At 46.6% G+C, this 6,854-nt stretch overlaps 1 long non-coding RNA gene across 1 annotated transcript; it reads left to right on the forward strand.

Moving 5' to 3' along the window:
- Nucleotides 1-227: 227 nt before the first annotated feature.
- Nucleotides 228-6,758, forward strand: LOC109317666. Its single transcript, XR_002103093.1, has 5 exons — nucleotides 228-745; nucleotides 3,356-3,529; nucleotides 3,620-3,744; nucleotides 4,788-4,927; nucleotides 5,249-6,758. It is a non-coding gene; the product is annotated as an uncharacterized LOC109317666 (long non-coding RNA).
- Nucleotides 6,759-6,854: the final 96 nt, after the last annotated feature.

Below are 6,854 nucleotides of genomic sequence, written 5' to 3' on the forward strand. Positions count from 1 at the left end.
ACAAGAGCTAATTGCAATGTGCAATCTCACCCACACACAGGGCACATCTACATGAGGCACCATTGTGCATAGTAGCTTATTCTACGCTGCATTTGTGCGTCATGGCAAAAACTGTGCTAATGCACTAATGTGCAGTAGAATTAGTCTGCTGTGCAATAAGCATCATAAAAAAGTCATTCGCCTTTGCTACTGTGCATTAGTGTGCCTTTATGTAGTACCTCATATTAGAGGTACTAAACTAAATGCGCAGCGGCAAAGGTGCACTAATGAATGTGTAGACATGCCCACAGCCACTATACATGGGATTACACTGTTCCAAAGTACAAACCAGCCACATAGAAATAAAATTCCTCTTAATCAGTGATTCCAAAATTGCCCATTGCGGCATTTCTTGCACCTTCTTTTGAATCAGCTGGTGCCTGTCACTGTCAAATCCATGGTTACATGGACTGCTGGCCAGACACAAGCTGGTAGTTCCTGTGTTCTTCTGCTCATGGAAGAGCTGGACTTTACACATTCTCTGTGTTGTATTAGGTTTGTGCTTTTTTGGGTAGAAACAGACATCACCTAATTGAAGTGGATCAGCAGATGTGGTGTGACAAAAGGTTGAGATATCTATTTCTCTGTATTTGTTCAGCCATAACAATTGTTACTGTGTCACAAATACCATGTCAAGTAATGTCTGTTGCTTCCTTAGAGAAGCAGGAGTGCAGGACTCCTGACCAGCACCTGCCTGACTTCATTGGTAAGTATATCCTGGGTAGGTGGGACAATGCCTCCACTATCTCATCTATCTCACCAGACAGCACCCAAATGAGTTGTCCCACCCTTCTCCTTTTTGCCTTATTCCTATGACTTTCTCTTTTCCCCGGTCTCCTTGTCCCAAGTGTCTCTACTCAGGCTGTTACATGCAACTGTTAGGGCTGTGCGAAACTTCAGTCCCTCATTCAATTTGGAAGAGATATGGCCCGATTTGATGGCCAAATCTTCAAATTCAGATAAAATCGGAGGACCTTTAATCTCTCTGAATGGAATCAGAACCCTCCAAATCAATTTGGAGAGACTCAGAAAGATTCAGAGATTCGGATGTAGATACAGTGTTAAATGTTTTTTCAGCATACCTCTAGGTAGCAGGGACTCATGAATGCTGCGATGCGGGGGCACATGGAGCATCCCACAGGAGCAGGGAGGCAGGCGTTCCTAGCGCGCTTGGCAGCAGATCTGGAATGGGTCTGTTGCACTTCTGGACCACTTCCGGGTGCGCCGGAGAGCATGCTGGGACGCCCCCAGCACCCTCCTGGCTCAGTGACTGGTACCTTCTGGGTCGGGGGGGGGCACCCAGGGTCCTGCCATGGCCGATGTCTGAGCCAAGGGGACGTGGCCTCCACCCCCCTTCCCCTGCACACTCCCCAGCAGACCCAGAAGTGGACTGGAAATACTTCCTGTCCACGTCCGGGTTCACCGCTGAGCATGTGGAGGACCCCCTGCATGCCTGTGGGATGCTCCATGTGCCCCAGCATTGTAGTGCTCACGAGCCACACCTGCTACCTCAGGGTATGTAGAAAAAACTTTTAAAGCTGTGTCAATGTCTGAATCGCTGATTCTCCAAATCACCATTGACTCTTCAGATTGATTTGTCTGAGTCAAATCAGGGACAGCGATCTGAATCAATGAATTGAATCACTGTCCCAGATTTGGGCCAAATCTGAATCAAATAGGCCCCCCTTCACACACCTCTAGTAACTGTAATATGTTTTATAAACTGTTTATTTGCTGAAAAATGCAGAAATGAGTTACATGTTCAGGTCACATTTGGTTAATGATTTCAGCCAAATAAAAATAATGATAAAAAATTCAGAAATGTTAAAACTGTTTTTAGCCTTTTCCAGAACAATGTGATTTGGTTTCCAAGGCTAGAGTCTACTAGCGGACTCGGTGACACTCACAAAACCAAAGGGAAAAGCAAAAGTTCAGGCCCTGCTGTATATGTTCAAATTGTGTTTCTGGCTGATGGCAAGCAGACATTTAAACACAGGCCTCCCACCTGTCAGAGGTAGTTGCTCTTGGTCCCTTTTGATGGTGCAGTTTCCTTTTGTACACGAAATTAAACAATCGGGTCTGCCTGATTAGAGGTTGGGGAAGCAACCCCAGGCAGCCAGACAGGATTTATACACATCTGTGTAACTGCAGCTCAGCTGGGTCAGCCAGGGAGAGTTCCTGCAGCCGGGGCCAAAATCACCTCACACTATAACTCTGGGAGAGCTGGCAACAGCAAGCTCAGAAACTAAGAGAACGGACCAAGAAACACAAGCTGACCTCTAGAACTTGTGATTTTGGGGTCTGACTCACGATCCAGGGCTGCGCCAAACTGTACAGCCTTGTTTGTACTGTGTTGGCAGCAAGTTCTAGCACAGAAGGGCTGAAACACACCCAGCGTGTGCCTTGTCTGCTCACACCCTCCATGTACTCCAAACCTAGCAGTGAGGCTGCTTCAGGTCCTCCCTGGTATCTGCCCTTGGACACATCAGAGACAGAGAGCTCGCGAGTAGGCTCAAAGGGGAGTCTCGGCCTACTTCCAGGGTTACTGGGGCAAGCAGGCCGGGTGTGGGCGAGGCCTGTTCAGGCCCCTCAGTATTGGGAAACGCTCCCATTGAGGCATAAGACAAGCCCTGAGGGTTTTTGGTGGGAAACAAACAAGGGGAAATGTGTTTGGGTATGAGTTTAAAAAGGTCAGGCTTCATGGCAGTGAGGCACAACACAGAATGGGGTACGGGCATAAAAGAAGCACCTGATGCGAGGGAGGAGATGGGGCACCCAGCTGAGGACAGTAAGAGTTCTGCTTTTGAGGGGATATAATTGAGGGGGGGAAAAAGCCAAAGCCTGGAGGGGCAGCCAGGAAGTCTGGCAGGGGGACCTGAGCAGGGCAGTGCTGTGGTAAGAGCAGCACGTGAGACAGGGGAGTTCTGGGCGGGAGGGAGGCAAAAAATGGAGAAGCCAGTGGAGGAGGGAGTGGTGGCTGTGCAGGGTGGTGGCCAGGCGTGGGCTGCAGTCTGGCTGAGAGGCGTGGAGAGGGAGGAGTGGTTGCTAGAGCTAATCCATCTGTGGGACAGAAAATGCACTGGAACCAGACGAAGGATGGACTTGGCCCCAGGACTCTAATGTTAAGATTTTACTCAATCCAGAAGGATGATCCAAGAAACAATAAATAACCCTCACACAGCTCCTTTTGTTACTGACCCAGCCTGCGCTGAGGGTAGAATGACACGTTTGGTCTCATTTCATCAGCTTGGAGCTCAGGATAGTGCATGGTTGTGTCCAGTAATAATATTTAGTGTAGCAATTTGGACTTTTCCAGCTAGCCCCCAGACACGCTGCCACCTCTAGACCCGCTGCTACTGCTGCCACTGGATGCTTTGCTGCTGCTGGACCCACTGCCGCCCCTGTGATGGCCATGGCAGCTGCCCTTGTGGCCTGGGTTGGATCTAGACTGTAAGGAGCCCAGCAGTTCAGATCTGTCCCAGTGTCCAAGGTCAGTTCAACATCCCTGCTCTGGAGTCTCCTCAATTTACTGTGATGGAAAAATGAAGCAGATTCATGAGACACAGAGTTCACTTTGCAGGAACGGCTGCTTTCTGGTGGCAGAGCATCTGGGAATCTGGTGAAGGTCAAGCAGCCATACTATAGTCCAGCATGGAGAAATCAACCTCCCAGGGTAAGGCTAAGATCTGCAGAAACTGGCTGGTGGTAACTGGGCTTCGACTTCCACGCTTAGGTCTCTCGATCAGAATACATTTCACCTCCATTAGCTCAGTGTGGTAGCATCCACTTAAGATGGCTGTGAATTTGTCCCTTGAAAAAGGGTGATCCCAGCCCAGCAGGCTGAGGTTGTGATCAATCAGTGTGATAACCCAATGACACACCCTTCTGGAGTGGTGATGCTGTATAGTGGGCTAAGCTGGTTAGTAGTGGATGTGCATATGATTGGCATTCAGGAGGAAAGCAGCTCTTCTTTGCTCACTTTGCATTAAGCTCTTTAATTGATGTGTCAAGAGGAACACAGGAGAGTCTGGGAATGATCTGGAAGGACAACTGTGTTGCTAGGAATTTCAGTCATGGAACAAGCAGAAGAGCTGAGTTGTTTTCTCAGCCAGGTGCCTTCTCCCAAGATCCCAGAGGGGCAGCACCATTGCCCCAGCAGGTGTCCTATTCTCAGCCCATATGTGGCTGTTTTGGAAAGCTGGAGGCATGTCAAAGTTTTGCAAGCGTAAAGAAAACATTGTTTTCCCCTAAATTCCAGCTGAAGCCCTAGCCTGGTGTCACTCAGAAGTGATGGACATGAAGAACTTAATATTTGGCTTGGTGAATCGTCCCTTAGCTGCCAAGATGATCACTGTCATATAAATCCCGAGGACTGGGAATGAGAATGGAATCCAGACTTTCAGAGAATTCACTCCGTATTTGTCTAGTGATGAATGTAAAAATGTAGGGTTCCCACATAATCACCAGGAGACTCTTTTTGGTTGAACCTGGGGAGAAAGTGTCTTAGAAAATGGGGAGTACAGTGGAGCCTGGAAGAATTAAAGCTACCTGAGTTATTAAAGAGGTTTCAGTGAAGTCCTTGGCACTCTCTCAGTGTTTCACTCTACCCCAGCTGGGAGCAAAAGGCTGGATGTAGGTATCTCTGTGGGATTCTCAAAGGTGCACTATGCAGACGGCCTAGGACTGAGCAGTCCTAGTGATCACCTCAAGCTGTTACTGTGGAATGACCTAAGGTTGCTTTATTTCAGGATGCCTCACTTCAGGGACAGACAGGTGAGACCATTCATGTACATCCTCTTCATTCTGCTGTTGGCCTTCCAATCACCTGCACAGCACATGTGAATTGCCCATGCCTGTATGACAGTCTGTGCCTTCAGCTGCAGAAGAGGTGAGTTGAGCCATGTGACCTACAGGCTTGCCACCAGCAGTCATTCCCTAAAGCCACTTGAAATGTTTTCAAATGGTTTAAATGACCTTCAAAAATATTCATGAAAAATTGTCAGTCTTCACAATTGACAATCCATGTTGTTGATCACTTGCAACAAATGGTGAATTCTTAACAATTTTATGTTCAGTTTTAATTTTCACTTTTTCGGTTTTCAATTTTTGTTTTATTATGAAAAAACTAACAAAAAAATTATTGAAAATGTTTATTTACAGAAGACCAGGCTTTTGGTAAATAAGCTCTCCCATCTTTTATCTCCAATAGCTGAGTGGTTAGGGCACTTGCCTAAGAATTGGGAGATGTAGTAAGCCTCTCCTTAGAGAACTGCTTGTAAGCTGAGTCTTCAGCCATAGCTTTGGGCAAGCATTCTAGGATCCCAACGCTTCCACCACCTGTCACTAATCAATGCTGCTTTTGAAGTCAAGTTCTGACTCAGGACTCCCAAAAAGAAACCTTATCCAGACTCCATCTCCCTGTAAAAAATAGTGAAGAAATGTTGAAGAAGAAGCAAGATTATAATGTTGATGAATACTTCGACAGTATAGAGATTGAGATAACACTTGTCAGTCAAGTGTTTGTTGGGCTGTCATTTTACCTATACCTACACTGAAGACGGCAGCATCTATGGCAGCACCTGAGTCCCAGGACTGACTCACCTGAAAGACTTAGGGGGGTGGCTTTACTTGTCAAAGGCTGCATCTACGTGTGACCCTACGTCACCGTAGCAACATGCTGTGTCGCTGTACAATGTGCTATGGTGATGTAGCAATAACATGAGTCTACACATGACTGGCAGCTACTTTGCCATAGAGATGTGCTCCCCCATTTTAGCGTTCCACTACAGCGAAGTAGTTGCTAAGACTAACTGTGCGCTGTGTGCATGGCATGGTATGGACAATTACTAAAGAAGAGCACAGTAGCAACATAGCTGTAGGGTGATGTGTAGAAGCAGCCAAAGTGTTTAAATGTGTGTTGAATTCACATTTAAATGTCAAAATGTTTTGTTGTGATTGGAAGGCAGGCAAGGTACAACACTTAGGTCAACTATATCTTCCAGGTTCCTCCAGATGACTGCTGCAGTGAGGAAATTGGTAGTCCCTCTGGGCTTAGATTTACCCTAATCTCTCTTGTCTGGATCCACTTTCAGCACTCTGGCTTATAGGACTCCACTTTTTGTTTCTTCTCAGGCCATGTTCTATTGGCCACAAATTTATCTGCCCAATGACTGAGAGTGCTCATATCTTTAGGATTTAAGTTCATCATCCAAGTTTTAAGGTCTGGAGGACATATTTTGTAGAACTGCTCCAAACACAGAAAATCAAGCATCCCCCACAAACGAGACAGCAGCTCCCTTGCTCCATTTTTGCCTATAATCCTTCAGTCTGGCTATGACTTATGCATACATCTCCTGAATCTTTTGCACTTCACAAAACTCTTTCCTATGAGCTTCACAAGTCAGTTTAAATTTCAGCAGTAGGGCCGGCTTGAACTGTTCATAATTCTGACCACTATGTTCAATCCGTATGGTTAAAAACTTCCACGTATTCAAAACACAGTAAGGGAATGAGACAGCAAAGCCAATCCTCATAGGAGATCTGATGCAGTATATAAACGCCCTCAAAACAGATACAAATGTGTCCATTTCCCCCTCTTTCTTATTAAATGTCAAAAAGTGGGCTGCCCCTACCAGTCCTGGAGCTCCTCAGTCTCTATCTCCAGCTCAAATTCTCTCTGGTGCTTTGACCCAAAGCTCCTCCATCTGAAGCTTCTTTTCTTCTAAGATCATAGTTTCATAGTTTCTAGGGTCGGAAGGGACCTGAGCAGATCATCTAGTCCGAACCCCTGCCATGGCAGGAAAGAATACTGAGGT

The sequence above is a fragment of the Crocodylus porosus genome, unplaced genomic scaffold, assembly GCF_001723895.1.
Source record: "Crocodylus porosus isolate Cpor-Errol unplaced genomic scaffold, CroPor_comp1, whole genome shotgun sequence".
Classification (NCBI taxonomy): Eukaryota; Metazoa; Chordata; order Crocodylia; family Crocodylidae; genus Crocodylus; species Crocodylus porosus.